The sequence below is a fragment of the Chiloscyllium plagiosum genome, chromosome 18 (assembly GCF_004010195.1).
Source record: "Chiloscyllium plagiosum isolate BGI_BamShark_2017 chromosome 18, ASM401019v2, whole genome shotgun sequence".
Classification (NCBI taxonomy): Eukaryota; Metazoa; Chordata; class Chondrichthyes; order Orectolobiformes; family Hemiscylliidae; genus Chiloscyllium; species Chiloscyllium plagiosum.
The window spans coordinates 61,248,669-61,265,434 of NC_057727.1; the positions used below are offsets into that span (position 1 = coordinate 61,248,669).

The following is a 16,766-nucleotide window of genomic DNA, read 5'->3' on the forward strand; positions in this document are numbered from 1 at the left end:
CATGGGTTGTAGGTATTGCTAGCAAGGCTAGCATGGCTAGCATTTATTGCCCAATTCTAAAGTGGTGGTTAACTGTCACCATGAACTGCCATTAGGAAGGGACTTCCAGGAACCTGACTCATCAACACTGAAGGAACAGCAGTATATTTCCAAGAAAGAATGCTGAGTGGCTTGGCAGGGAACTTGCAGTTGATGATATTCCTGCGTATCTACTGCCTTTGTTCTTTCAGATGAAAGTGGTCGTTGGGTTTGTTTTAGAAATTAGATTACTTTCAGTGTGGAAACAGGCCCCCTCCAAAGAGCAACCCACCCAGACCCGTTCCCCTACATTTACCCCTAACATTCCAGGCAATTTAGCATGGCCAATTCACCTAACCTGCACATCTTTTGACGGTGGGAGGAAACCAGAGCACCCGGAGGAGTCCCATGCAGACACAGGGAGAATGTGAAAACTCCACACAGACAGTTGCCCGAGATAGGAATTGAACCCGGGTCTCCGCACTGTGAGGCAGCAGTGCTAAACACTGTGCCACCGTGCCGCCCCAGGTTTGGGAGGTGCTTTTTTTAGGAGACTTGGGGAATTTGTACAATACATCTTGTAATTTGTACACACTGCTACTATCGAGTGTCAGTGGTGAAGGGAATGAATCTTGAAGGTGCTAGATGTGATGCTAATCAAATGGGCTGATTTGTCCCGGACAGGGCTGCTGAAGTCAGTTTCCACCACAATTCTGACTTGAACGTTGTACATAGTGGGCATACTTTGGGAGGATAGGAGGCGAGTTAATCCCTAGCAAAACAGAAATCTTGGGCTGTAGATTCTCTGAAATAGTCAGCAAGGGCTTTGTTGGCAAGTGGATTGAAAAGAAATGAAAAAGAAAGACATGCATTCTAATTTCATGTGTTTAGTGCAGTGAGTCTGGGAAGAGAATCCCGCAGTCAGCATCACAGTGAGGCAGACTAGGAAGAGTGGCCCCGCAATCACTATAGCAACTATAGTCAGATTACTACTCCTTTAATTTTTTTTTACATTAATACTGAGATCTGCATTTCTAGCCAGGAATTCTGCCTCCCTCAGAAATGTAGAGTGTTAAATCAACAGTTCCCCTATAGTACAGGATAGTTGGGAGAAGTCAAACCACACCCTGCACTTTGAAATATACTATATTCTTCCAGCAGCATAATCACTTCAATAGCTGTTGCAAAAATGGATGTTAGCTAATATGGCATTAAGGTGCCAGATGGTTAAGGGGTTAGGGTATTGAATAAGTAGAGTGCCAGGTAAATTTCGGAATGCAGAGGGTAGGTCAAGATGGAGGGGAGGGGATAGGAATATAGGGATTGGCAGCGGTGGCAAGTGAGTGGTGTCAGAGCCAGCAGGGGTGACCAGCCAAGAAAGCAGGGCAGTGGTCAGGTCATGTGGGTTCAGGCCAGAGACAGGAGTGGTGTCAGTCCCCTTGGTAGATGGGATTGTGGTGGGTTAGCGGGCAGTTTAATCAGAGATACTGTGGTTTAAGATGTGAGGGTATGCATGGTGAGTTGGATTTCAGATTAATAGTTACCCTGGAATTAGGCTAGGATTTTAGCTGTCAAAACTTAATAGTAGCTGAACTCGCTGAATTCTCTCTTGTTAAGGGATTTTTACAGAGTGTTCAGATGCAGTGAAATTACTCATTGGAATCTTCAATTTTACTGGGCAATTCCCTTTAGGTCTGCTGCATCTGGAATTCCACATTCTTGACACATAAATCCAGTCTGGATGCTGCTGCATCTCCCCGACCATCGGATTAACCGATCACCACGAGGAAATAAGGGGCTGCAAACTTAAATCATCTGCACACACACAAAAAAATCCTGGTTGCTGTCTTAACCTATATGAAAATTGTTAAGATTAGCTTTACTGGTATGTTGATTTGTTCAATTCCATATTGTCTTAGTGAATAATCACTTAGAATCACACAATTAAGCAAAGCCATTGTAGCAAGTAGTTGAAGAGGATCACCAGGGAGCAAAGAAATATGTTTGAATTACATAGCTGCAGAGATGTTAATACATTAATTCAGTGCCTAATCAAACATTCAGCAGTTTAAAGCAATGGTAGGTTGGTGAATGTATTTAATTCTAAACTGAAAATACCCTTAATTCTGCTAGTGAGAAATATTAGTGTCATTGATGCAAATAACTATGGGGTTGGTAAAGTTATGGTTGGAACAGTAGAAACATGGAAAAAAAAAGGATTGTCAATATTGTAACTCTGCTAACTATCCATAATATTGGATTAGCTGCTATTAGCAGTTGTTTGGGCATTGTGATTACCATAAAGAATGATCTACAATGTGTCACTTTCACATGGTCTCTTTACAGTACCTGATGATAACTTGGCTCACTTGGTAGCATTCTTGTTTTTTTATGTGAGATAGTCCTGGTTTCAAATCCCACTCAATGGAATTCAGTTCATAATCTGGGATGATCACACTGTCGGAGGTGCAGTCTTTTGAGTGAATCATTAAACTAAGTCTCTGTCTACCCTCTTGAGTAACATTAATAAACTTATAAAGGTTCAAGAGAGTTCTCTATGGTCTCCTGACTGCTGTGTCCCGTAACCAACATCACTGGAAAAGATTATCTGATCATTTATCATAGAGTCATAGAGCCTTAGGTGAATTGGCCATGCTAAATTGCCCGTAGTGTTAGGTGTAGGGGAATAGGTCTGGGTGGGTACGCTTCAGCGGGTCGTTGTGGACTTGTTGGGCTGAAGGGCCTGTTTTCACACTGTAAGTAAAGTAATCTAAATCTTGGAGTCATAGTATAGTTTCTAATTGGCTGTAAAGCAATTTAGGAGAAAGTGAGGACTGCAGATGCTGGAGATCAGAGCTGAAAATGTGTTGCTGGAAAAGAAGAAGATTGCAGGTTAGGAAGGTGGTGCTGAGTTTGAGGGTTGGGACTGAGACAAGGTGGGGGGAGGGGAAATGAGGAAACTGGAGAAATCAGAGTTCATCCCTTGTGGTTGGAGGGTTCCTAGGCAGAAGATGAGGCGCTCTTCCTCCAGCCGTCGTGTTGCTATGGTCTGGCGATGGAGGAGTCCAAGGACTGCATGTCCTTGGTGGAGTGGGAGGGGAAGTTGAAGTGTTGAGCCACGGGGTGATTGGGTTGGTTGGTGCGGGTGTCCTGGAGGTGTTCCCTGAAATGTTCTGCAAATAGGCGGCCTATCTCCCCAATATAGAGGAGGCCACATTCGGGTGCAGCGGATGCAGTAGATGATGTGTGTGGAGGTGCAGGTGGAGAAGCAATTTAGGATGCCCTGCTGTATCATACAATTTTGGTCACTTCCTATCCTCTAGAAAGTGGCGAATCCTTTTCTCTGCTCAAAATATAGCTGAAACAAACAATATCTGAAATGATATTTTAAAATAAACTATTGACAAATTTCCCATTCTCTCCTTTTGTGGGATATTGACTATTGCTGATTCTATGGTTCAGTTGACAGATTTGAGACATCTTTCTGTCTCCATTAAAGTGTGCTCATTTCATCTGAAAACCTGGCTAGCTAGCATTGATAAATTCACAACACAGACTTTCCAAGTATATCAAATCAATCTCCATGTGCGTATCTTCAAGTAGATGGTGATCAGGAGTGAAGGACTCTCATTTGGGCCTTGATGGAACATGGAAGGCTAAGGAAAGAATGTAACAGAGATGTGCACTGATTATGAAAGAAATAAATAAACAATGAGTCAGTAATAAGGGGACTGAGACTGGGGACTGTTGTTGGTGGACGTTTATAAGAAAGCTTTACAACAAGGGATTACTGAGGAAAGACTTTAAAATAATTTTGAAAACAATTGATTTTGTATTTGAAAAAAGAGAATATAAAATAGGATGGAGAAAATGAATTGCATTGAAGTTAAAGTAGAAACAATTTGGAAATTTGGCCCTACAATCAATGCTGACAGACCTTCTCCATAAGCTGTATTCTGATCCTATGTACAATCCCGTTCCTATTCTCAAAAATCCATTCCTTCAATCATGTAGCTAACCTATTCTTAAAAACTGACATGGGTTTTATCTTAATTGCCAACCTGTGAACTACAAAGCCTCACAATCAGCATATGAGCATAAACCCATCACCAATGCAGTCAACAATAGATCACTGTACAACCATGAACGCATCACAACATAGAACACAACAGTACAGCACAGTATAGGCCCTTTGGCCCTTGATATTTTGCTGGCCTTTTATCCTACTCTAAGATCAGACTAACCGACATACCCTTCACTGTATTATCTTCCATGTGTCTACCCAAGAGTCACTTAAACGTCCCTAATGTATCTGACTCTGCTACCAATGCCGGCAGGGCATTCCACGCACCCACCAATCACTGTGTAAAGAACCTGCCTCTGACATTTCCTCTCAACCTTTCTCTAATTACCTTAAAATTAATAGACATGCCTCCTCATAATAGACATTTCCGGCATGGGAAAAAGTCTGTGGTTATCTTCTTTATCTATGCCTATCAACATCTTGTATACCTCTATCAAGTCACCTCTCATCCTTCTTCGCTCAATGAGAAAGGCTCCAGTTCCCTCAAATGTTCTTCATAGGACATGCCCTCCACTCCAGGCAGCATCCTGGTAAATCTCCTTTGCACTCTCTCTAAAGCTTCCACATCTTACCTACAATAAGGCGACCAGAACTGAACACAATATTCCAAGTGTGGTCTAACCAGAGCTCGAAGGAGCTGCAGCGTAACCCCGTGGCTCTTAAACTCAACCCCCCCCACCAATGAAAGCCAACACGCCATATGCCTTCTTAAGAACCCTATCAACCTGGGTGGCAACTTTGAGGGATCTAAGGATGTGGACCCAAGATCCCTCTGTTCCGCCACACTGCCAAGAATCTTGCCTTTAACCCCATATTCTGCATTCAAATTCGACCTTCCAAAATGAATCACTTACCACTTTTCCAGGTTTAATGCCATCTGCCACCAATCAGCCCAGCTGTGCATCCTGTCAATGTCCCATTACAACCTACAACAACCCTCCACACTAGTGGGTCGCACGGTGGCACAGTGGTTAGCACTGCTGCCTCACAGCGCTAGAGACCCGGGTTCAATTCCCGCCTCAGGCGACTGACTGCGTGGAGTTTGCACGTTCTCCCCGTGTCTGTGTGGGTTTCCTCCGGGTGCTCCGGTTTCCTCCCACAGTCCAAAGATGTGCAGGTAAGGTGAATTGGCCGTGCTAAATTGCCCGTAGTGTTAGGTAAGGGGTAAATGTAGGGGTATGGGTGGGTTACGCTTCGGCGGGGCGGTGTGGACTTGTTGGGCCGAAGGGCCTGTTTCCACACTAAGTAATCTAATCTAATCTAATCTAATCTAATCTATCCACAACTCCACAAACTTTCATGTCATCAGCAAACTGACTAACCCATCCTTCCACTTCTTCATCCAAGTCATATATAAAAATCACAAAGAGCAGAGGTCCCAGAACAGATTCCTGCAGAACACTACTCGTCACTGAACTCCAGACTGAATACTTTCCATCTACCACCACCCTTTGTCTTCTATGGGCAAGCCAATTGTGTATCTAGACAGCCAGATTTCCCTGTATCCCATGCCTCCTTACTTTCTGAATGAGTCTACCATGGGGAGCCATATCAAACACCTTGCTAAAATCCATATACACCACATTCATTGCTCTACCTTCGTCAACGTGTTTTGTCACACCCTCAAAGAATTCTGTAAGGTTTGTGAGGCATGACTTGCTCCTCAAAAGCCATGCTGACTATCTCTAATCGAACTACGGTTTTCTAAGTACTCCTAAATCCTGTCTGTCAGAATCCTCTCCAATACTTTGCCCACAACTGACTGACTGATCTGTAATTCCCAGGATTATGCCTGTTCCCTTTCTTGAATAACATTTGCCCCCTTGCAATCATCTGGCACTACACCCGTGGTCAGTGACGACACAAAGATCATTGCCTCCTCAACCTTAATTAAGTTTCCTTCTTCCTCTTGATTAGATGTTCCACATCCCTTGTCAACCAAGGTTCTTTCAACATACATTCCTTCCTTGCCTCAGTGTCCAGCACTATCAGCATGTACTTCCTAAACATTTATGTCGTGAGTTTCCCTGGGAACATCTGTTTCCAATTCAGGTGCTCCAGTTCCTGCCTAATAGCACTGCAGTTCCCCCTCCCCCAATTAAATACTTGCCCATACCGTCTGCTCCTATCCCTCTCCATGAGTATAGTAAATGTCAGGGAGTTGTGATCACTATCACCAAAATGCTCTACCATCGAGAAATTTGACACCCGGCATGATTTGTTGCCAAGCATCAAATCCAATACAGCCTTCCCTCTCGTCAGCTTATCTAAATATTGCATCAGCGACCCTTCCTGGACACAGCTGACGAAAACTGCTCCATATAAACTATTCGAAATAAGTAGGTTCCAATCAAATTAGGAAAGTTAAAGTCATCTGATTAGATTAGATTAGATTAGATTACAGTGTGGAAACAGGCCCTTCGGCCCAACAAGTCCACACCGACCCGCCGAAGCGAAACCCACTCATACCCCTACATTTACCCCTTACCTAACACTACGGGCAATTTAGCATGGCCAATTCACCTGACCCTGCACGTCTTTTGGACTGTGGGAGGAAACCGGAGCACCCGGAGGAAACCCACGCAGACACGGGGAGAACGTGCAAACTCCACACAGTCAGTCGCCTGAGGCGGGAATTGAACCCGGGTCTCAGGCGCTGTGAGGCAGCAGTGCTAACCACTGTGCCACCGTGCCGCCCAAAATGACAACAAACCTATTATCTCTGCACCTTTCCAAAATCTGCCTCCCAATCTGCTACTCCATGTCTCTGTTGCTATTAGGGGGCCTGTAGAAAACTCTCAATAAAGTGACTGCACACTTCCTGTTTCTAACTTCCACCCATACTAACTCTGTAGACAAACCCTCCTCACCAACCTCCCCTTCTGCATATATTCACCAAAAACATAAATATATTTTAATTTTAATTAACTCCAATCATGTGGACTGCGCAGGATAGGCTAATATTTATTGCCCATCCCTAATTGTTCCTGAAAAACTGATGGTGAGCTGCCAATTTGAACTGCCGCAGTGCATTTGGTGGACGTATACCCATAATATAATTCCAGGATTGAAAATATGTTGCTGGAACAGCGCAGCAGGTCAGGCAGCATCCAGGGAACAGGAGAATCGACGTTTCGTGCATAAGCCCTTCTTCAGGAATTCCAGGATGTTGACCCAGCCCTAGTGAAGCAACAGTGAAATATCTCAGTCAGGATGATGAGTGGCATGGATAGGACGTTGAAGGAAAGGTGTGTTCCCAAATATCAGCTTCTCTTGTCCTTCTAGATGGCAGTGGTCAAGGATTTAAAAGGTGCTATCTAAGGAGTTTGGTGAATATGTGCAGTGAATTTTGTAGGTAAAACACACTACTGGTACTGAGCGTCTATGGCAGCAGTGAAGGCTTGTGGATGCAGTGGCAATCAAGTGGGCTGCTTCATCCTGTATCATGTCTAGCTTCTTGAGTGTTGTTAGATCTTCATACTTCCAGACAGGTGGACAGTGTTCCACCGCACTCCAAACTTGTGCCTTGTAGATAGTGGACTGACTTTGCGGAGTCAGGATGTGAATTACCTTCTGTGAGATACCTTGACTTTGACCTTATCTTGGACCCACAGTGTTGATGAGCAACATTCCTGCAAACTGCGCAGTCCCACAGCTGTGGGTAAACCAAGCACACAATCAGTCATCCTCCAATGTATGATTTCTGTTTCCATTTAAACAAACTATGAACAGAACTCGTTAGTGTTCATAGGAAAAAAGAAATCGGAGGAGCATTGATGGTCAGTCCAGTTTAATTCTTGTTAAGTGGCAATCCCACAACATTGATAGTAAAAGAATCCGTGATAGTACTGTTATTGAATTTCAAGTCGGAGGTACGTAAGCATATTAAGTGGATAACGAGGGAATGAGTAGGGACCATTAAGAACCACAGTGGTAAGTTGTGTTTGGATCCAAAGGATGTCGGTCAGGTTCTAAATAAATACTTTGGATCAATATTCACTAGTGAGAGGGATGATATAGGTATAGAAATCAGGAAGAAGGTCTCTGATACAATCAAAAAAATTAGCACAGACAGAAATAAGATTCTGACCAGTCTGGTATGCTTAGAAGTACAAAAATCTCGAGGGCTGTTGTAAATGCATCCCAGGTTGTTGAAAGAGGCAAGGGGCACTTGCAAAAATTTTCAATTCCTCTCTGGCCACAGGAGAGGTGTCAGAGGACTGGAGGATAGCCAATGCAGTACTGTTATTCAAGAAGGGAGTAAGAGATAAACCATGAAACTACAGGCCAGTTAGTCTAACCTTAATGGAGGGACAGAATTAGTTTGCAATTGGAGAGGCAGGGATTAATCAAAAACAATCAACATTGTTTTGTTAAGTGGAGGTCATGTCTGACCAACTTGACTGAATTTTTTGAAGAAGTGACCAAGTATATAGATGATAGCAACACATTTGACATGGTCTACTTGTTCTTCAGCAAGGCATCTGATAATGTCCTACATGGGAGACTGATAGTAAATGTTATGAAGTTGAAGGTGTGTACTGTACCTTTAAGAGAGAGTGAATGCTCTTTTGCATTGAGAGTTTTCAGTGTACTGGAAAATTAAAAATATGTAACATTTAGCTGCGAAATAGATACCTGAGTTGGTTGCTGATTTGACAACAATTCAAATTTATCCAATCAGTTTAAATTATGCCCCAGGTTACTAAAACCCAATAGAATTTGAATTTATTGTTTTTGCCAACCTCGAACCAATCAGATGATCCGATGATGGGAGTATATAAAAAACACACATTTTGGAAGTCAGGGAGAGCAACTGTCATTGACAGAAAGCAACTGCCATTGAGAAAGACTGCCAATCAAAAAACATTCTCTATCAAAGGTACCTTTTTCAAATGAAAAATCTTTGCAGTAAAAGATAGAAGATGATACAGCCAAAAGAAGGAGCACATCAGAGACGACAGCCGCAATGTGGTTTTGAAATTAAGTTGAAGTAATTTTAATACGGGTTTTTATTGGAACAGTATATTGTCATAGGGTTGGAGGCAGATAATAAGCAGTTAAGAGAAAGGGGGGCTTAGAGTTGTTAATATTTGTTGTTTAATGTTCATTTTTAGAGTTAAGGAATAAATTAATATTATTTTTCTTTAAATAGTGGAAGTTGGGAATTCTCTGTCAGTCATACTTTAACAGATTATGAGGCATAGTGAGCTTTTGGGATTCAAAGAAATTTGGTAAAAAGGATTCACAATTGGCTGAGTGGCAAAAAGTAGAGTTTGTTGGTTGAGTGGTCTTTTTCTGACTGCAAGTCTGTATCCAATGCGGGTCCACAGGGGTCATTGCTGTTTGATTTATATAAATAATTTAGATTTGAATGTAGAAGGATTTATTAATCATTTTACAGATGATTCAACAACAGGTTGCCTGATCAGTGGCAAATGGAATTCAATCCGGACAAATGTGAGGTGATGCACTTAAGCAGGACAAACAAGGCAAGGGAATACATAGCATTTAAGAAGCATTTAGATGTACTCTTGCAATGCCTAGGCATACAAGGATATGGTCCAAGTGCTGGAAAATGGGATTACAATAGTTAGATGATGTTTTTAACCAGTGAATACAAGATGGGTGAAGAGCCTTTTTGTGTTGGAGATCTTTATGACTCTATGGATCATTGCCTGGCACTTGTGTGACACAAATGTTACTTGCCACTTATCAGTCCAAGTCTTGATTTTATCCAGGTCTTACTACTTTTGAACAGTATCTGATGAGTAAGCACTGCAACCGCAAGAGCAGTTCAGAGGCTAGGAATACTGCAACGAGTAACTCACCTACTTCTCCCCAAAGCCTGTCCACCATCTACAAGGCACAAGCCAGAAATGTTATGGCATATTTAACACTAGCCACTTCAACAACATTGTCCAGGACAAATCAGAAACTTCTGTGTTCTAAGAAGAAGAACACCAGGTTCTCCCATCTTGTCAGAAAACCTCACCCTGGCACCGGTAAATCTATTCTGCACTATTTCATAGGAGTGTTTTGCTCAGAATTGAAGTCAATATTTCAGCTGGGATCTGAACATCAAGAGGCCTCAGTGGGGGAACCAGCTAATTCATTAATCATAGTGACTATTTAACCTCTGAAACATTGCCTGTCTGGGTTACTGAAAGTCCTCATTCATGCCTTTGTCACCTGTAGCATCAACTATTCCAACATTTACAGTCAGTTTCTCACATTTGACTCTTTGTTATGTTATAGTCATCCAAAAATCTGCTGCTTGTTTTAAAAATCACCCCAAGTCATATTCTCCAATCACTTTGTGCTCATTGATTTATACCGGCTCCTGGTCAAGCAACATTGTAATTACAAAATTCTTATTCTTTGTTCAGATAAATCCATGGCTTTGCCCCTTCCTATCCCCGTATACGCCTCTAATCCCAGAACCTTTTGAGATATGGGTGTCTATTTAACTCAGATTCTAAGTATTTTTTAATTTTTCCATACCTTCAGTTTCTGGGGCCCTAACTGAGGGAAATCCCTTCTTGCACTTCTCTACATCTCAACCTCATTTTCTTCATTTAAAAAGCTCGGTCTCTTTGAGAAACCTTTTGGTCATCTGACCTAATATTGCTTTATGTCTCTATAAAGATATTGGTTTATAATGCTACTGTGACGTATCTTGGGAATTTTATTATTCTAAATATGCTGGACAAATGCAAGTTTTGTATTAGACAGCTATGAGTGATTAGCTGGTCTGTGCTCCTCATACACTGACATAGTAAGTGCCTGAAATAACAGAACAGAGGCAGTACCCTGTCACCAAGTCACCCTTAATTTACACGGCGTGGAGATGCCAGTGTTGGACCAAGGTGAACAAAGTTAAAAATCACACAACACCAAGTTTTGACAAATATACCTGTTGGAATATAACCTGGTGTTGTGTGATTTTTAACTTAATTTACAAATGCATAATACTTGACACTTGTCTAGTTTCCTCAGAACCAGCTTTCAGAGGTACAGGATGTCTGACATTCCTGGTTATGTCTGTTAGCCATGGCTCTCTGATTAGACCAGGTTAACAGCCCCAATCAGAGAACTCAGTCTATGCAGTCCATCTGGCTGACCTCATTACAATCACTGCAGCGCCATTACATACATCACTTAAACAAGTAATTTCACTCATTGAGACAGGAAAAAAATTAAGTAGCACCAACCTGCTGCTGCCTAAGTGACTTAAGTTATTTGAAAATCATTGGGAATCAAAGTGGTTCAAATATTATTTTTTGAAAATAGATAGTTGGGAATGTAATAGGCATTTTTGGCATCTCAGGTCAGGCAGCATCCAGGGAACAGGAGATTCGATGTTTCGGGCACAGGCCCTTCTTCAGGAATGAGCAGAGAGTGTTCAGCAGGAGAAGATAAAAGGTAGGGAGGAGGGACTTGGAGGAGGGGCGTTGGAAATGTGATAGGTGGAAAGAGGTCAAGGAGGAAAGGTGGTAATATATTGAAGTGACGTTTGTGGGAAGGGGTTGGTCTTGCACAAGGTGACTTACTTGCCGATTTACTTCCTCCAACCTCAGTATCCAAGGCCTCAGGCACACCTTCCAGGTGAAGCAGCAGCTTACCTGCACTTCTCTCAACTCATTTATTTCATTCACTGCTCAGAATGTGGTCTCCTGTATATCGGGGGAGATGAAACACAGATTTGATGACCGCTTTGCTGAACACCTACACTCTGTCTGTAAAACATGACCCAGAGTTTCCCACTGCCTCCACTTCAACACACCACTGTGTTCCTACACCAACATTTCTGTCCCAGATCTGTTGCAGTGTTCCTTAACGCAAGTTCAAAGAACAACACTTCATTTTCCACTTGGGGATTCTGTTTCTTCTCTGCTCATTCCTGAAGAAGGGCCTGTGCCCGAAACGTCGAATCTCCTGTTCCCTGGATGCTGCCTGACCTGCTGTGCTGTTCCAGCAATAAAGTTTCAACTTTGATCTCCAGCATCTGCAGACCTCACTTTCTCCATTTTTGGCATCTCAAAGAGATAGGCAGAATCTAATAGGTATCTGAAGGTCATGGGCTATGGCAAGAAATGTGGAACAATTAAAAATTCTCCAAGGCCTATCTGGACATTGTGAACAACTGGTTGCATCTTCTAAGTAAGTCCCAGGTGTCAAGGTGAGATTCTCTCTAGAAAGCGGAGAGCTGACTACTAAAGGGGATTATTAATTATTAACAACCTATTAAATGCATACTGTCTCATTAATAAGCAACTCCCAATTGTATCACATGCAAAAAACACAGTAGACACTGAAAATCTGCAATAAGCAGCTAGTGACTTAGGCTGACCGCTAACTGCGAAGAGTCGCCATGTTCCTCAGGATGCAATCCATGATACCAAGCAATCGTACCCCCTCCTCCAGTGATATTCACGTGCCATAATCATCAAACCTTCAGAAGCCTCATGGTATGTCTTGAATAAACTTGCAGGTCACTTAGGAAATTGAGACCATTTTCAGGAACCCATCAAGTAGGGCTGAAAGGATACTATGAACATAGGGACAGGCATCCAGCTCATGGATGGGACCAGGCTGCCTCTCAAAGCTGCTTGCTTGTTCTTGTACACCTCGAGTACTTAGTGTTTTCCTGCATATTTGCAACATCCATGTCATGCCTTGCCTGTTAGCGTATTGGCACTTCAGACAGATCAAAAAGGCTAACAGATTAACCAAAGGTTAATTTTTAAATCCTGCAGACACCAGGACAATCCTGAAGAGTGGACAACCTAATTGAAGATGTTGCTGAAAGTTGGCTGGGATCCCAGGGCAAAAGGTTCTGTAGTTAAAGCCTGTAAATCAGCACAAAATGGGGGATAAATTACAGGGCAGTGTCTCTCATTTACAATCCACTGTCAGAACAATCCTTCCACAGAACTCCTTCAATAGTTCTGTCAATCTAAATTGATGTCAAAAAAAAACAATATTTGACAGGAAAACAACTAGAATAAAGTATTTCAAAGGAACAAGTTTAGCCAGTTGTCAGTTTTAACCATATAGGTGTAGCTTATATCTGACAGAGAAAACACTACCATCCAATTGGCAACTTCTTACATTCCTAATATCTAAAAGCCTCTTGTGCCTCTCAGTACCATTTGTGAAGAAGAGTCAAACTGGTCTCAAAATGTTAACTTTGATTCTCTCTCCACAAATATGGCAGACCTGTTGAGCTTCCAACAATCTTGTGTTTGTTTCAGGGTTCCAGTGTTGGCAGCATTTTGCTTTTATATCACTTATCCATGTCCCATATAGCTAGCAGCCACATGGCTATTCCATTTGATGTTCTTTATTGATTATTTGTGACTGCCAAGCTAAATAGTCTAATACAGATTGCTTGTATTTGACATTTCAGCAAACACCATTTAATTATCATGCATATGTAGTTTGGAAGGGAAATAAATAGAAAAATAACACATTTTTATCACGTTATATAGTATTGGTTTTTTGTAGAGAGTGCAGAGATCAGTAACAAAATCCCGAGTGTTCAAGGGAGAAAATGGAAGGCTGACATTTGGGGGGTGGGAAATCAAATATCACTTCAAAAACAGGTTATACGATCATAATTTTCATGTGGCACAATGGAACAGATGCATTTTGATTTCACACTTCTCACATGGCTAGTAATGTGAGCTGCTCTGAGTGCTTTGATAGGCAGAAAATTACCTTACAACAGTCAGGATTCCAAGAGTATAGGAAGATTGTCCACCCAGTCCCTTTGAGACTGTACTATTATTCAATTAGCTGACCTGTATACTAACTTAATATAACTGCCTTTGGTCTGCAGCTCTTAATACATTTTCCTAAAAATAATCTATGTCAGTTCTGAAATTTTCAACTGACCTTCAACTTCAGATGTTTCATGGTTTTGTAGCCCGGTGGGGGCAGGAACACTATTGTTTGAATGAAAGAATACATCTTGACGTTACCTCTGAATGGCCCAACTCTAATTTTATAGCTTAAAAACAGAAAATGCTGAAAATATTCAGCATGTCTGGCAGAACTTCTGTAGAGAAGAAGAGTTAACATGTCACTTTAATGATGCTTTTTCAGAACAAGCTAATTTTATGCCCTGTTGTTTGGACTCCCCACGAACTTTCTCTTTATCCACCGTATGAACTCCTCCTAATTACCTTAAACACTTCAATTCTACTACTCCTTAATTATCTAATTGCCTTGTCTATGAAATCAGTCCTCGTAATTTAGTTCTTTTAACCTTAGAAATGTAATGATTTTGCTAAATACAGAATTATTGGTGCAGCAGTATTATTACATTGCTGACAGAAAATGCTGCTATTTAACTATGAAGTTAAGTTCTTTGACGTTTGGAATAAGTGAGGAGAAAGTGAGGTCTGCAGATGCTGGAGATCAAAGTTGAAACTTTATTGCTGGAACAGCACAGCAGGTCAGGCAGCATCCAGGGAACAGGAGATTCGACGTTTCGGGCACAGGCCCTTCTTCAGGCCACTTTGGCCTTTGGAATAAGTGGCCAAGTGGAGAATATCCATGCAGTCAATAGGAATAGAACCATCTGAAGAAAGGTAGTGTAGAGGTAAATAGATGACTGTCCTGAATTTCCAATCTGGACAGACTTAGAAAATGGCTGCATTTGCTGACACCAAGAAGCATGCGCAGTATGCTCTAGGAAGTCACTTGTGCATGTGCTAGTGAAGAATACTTACTGAAAAATGTCCATATGCGCACTATTACTGGGTTGACTGCCAATATGAAAAATGGTGTTCCTATTACATCTGGTAATAAAGAGTTCAGCGATGGACAGCGATGTGCGTCAAGTGACAACAAGCAATTATCACTATCAATTTGGACTTATTGTTAACCTCCCTCTCAATCCGAAGAATAAAAATGTCATAATTTCAGAAATTTAATACATGGTATTGTTATGGCAATATTTCAGTCATCGCCTTTGCCAATGAAAATACTGAAATTTTACTGACAATTTCTCTTTAGTAATCATATGACTTTGGAAACTTGATGCTCAATTGAGTTCATAATTGAGGAATTTAAGAACTGGACGTTCTCATCATCTCAAAGACAATTTTTCACTTAAATCATTTAGAAAATGTTGATTTTGTTTGATTAGGAATCAAAAATGTTATGCATTCATTTACAAGTAATCATGTGCTTCAAGCTGCTTATAAAGGTTTGCCAAATTACATCATTCTGTAAAGACTGCTTAGAATTTGACAAAGGTTAGTGGGGGAGCACTTTGGGACCAGTGATCATAATTATCTAAGTTTTAAAATTGTTATGGAAAAGTATAGTTCTCGTATAAAAGTTAAAGTTCTTAATTGGAGTATAGCAAATTTTGATGGTAAGAGAGTAGAACTGTCAAAAATTGATTGGAGTTGACTGTTCACTGGAAAAGGGCAACTGGCAAGTGGGAGGCTTTCAACAGTGAGATAACGAGAGTTCAAAACATTACATTTCTATTAGAGTGATGGGTAAGGCTGGTAAGAGTGGGGAACAATGGATGAAAAAAGATACTGAGGTTCTGGTCAAGAATAAGAAGGAATCATACTAGGTATAGACAACTGGGATCAATTGAATCTCTTGAAGAGTATAATGAAAAGACGAGTCCAATGTTAGCTGTTGTCTTGTTTCCTTTGTTATGGCAATGAATGTTTATTATTGTTCAGTTACTTTGCATTGGGTAATATTGAGCTTGAGGGAGATTGAGAGAGAGACAGACATATATAAGTATTGTCATCCAATTCTTGTCCACAGATCCATTTTCCACCATCTCCCATGCTGCTCCCAGAAGCAGCTATTGATAAAAGTGGATTTGCATATTCCCAAATTAAATACCTTTACTCTGCAGACAGCCTTTCATCTCAAAGTGTTAACAATCAGAAAAGTATCAATCAACTGAGAAATACATTGGATTTGAGTCTCAATGTTCTTTTATAATTATGTTAATTTTGGCCCAGTCTGCCATTTGTTTCCTGAAGGGTTCATGATAAGTTTGTTCAACCTAGCCAGGTGATCTTTGCAGCCATTTTGCAACTCTTTCTTCAGTCCATGGAAGTGCCAGGTATTAAAGTCAAATGATGAAAATTGGTAGTCCATTTTTAACATGATTGTAACAGTAGGATTCATCAAAGAACCATAACGGCACTGGAGAGACAGAATCTATCTGGTTAATTTAGAACAGAGGGTGAGTCCTAATATGATAATGAATGACATAATCCATGATGCCTGCTGGTGATAGCTGGAGCTAGGACTGAGCCTGCAGCGTGTTAAGAATGATCTCTCCCACCCAGTTACGTATATACTGTAATACAGTTGATAAACATTGTTGTTCACGGGTATGAGGACAGACCTTGCTTCCATCTATAATCTCAGAATGGTTTCACTATAGTTAAGACAACTGTGATATGGACGGAATTCAATTGAGAGAAATACAAACAGTGAGTTGTAAGAAAAATGAACACATATTTCAGAGGCAAAAATATACTCAACAAATCTGGAGAAGGGAAAATCAGAAATGTAGCTGACATCATAAGGTTAGAGGAGTAGCAGTAGAGTTTAAACAAGGTGGGATGATGTGATTTAAAGGAGGTGGTGGCTAGTACTGAAGACAAAGAAA

General features: G+C 41.2%; 1 protein-coding gene across 4 annotated transcripts in view; it reads right to left on the minus strand.

The window, feature by feature from the left end:
- The window catches only part of cacna2d2a (calcium channel, voltage-dependent, alpha 2/delta subunit 2a), an 810,266-nt gene that overhangs the window by 396,472 nt on the left and 397,028 nt on the right, over positions 1 to 16,766 (minus strand). The window lies entirely within an intron of this gene.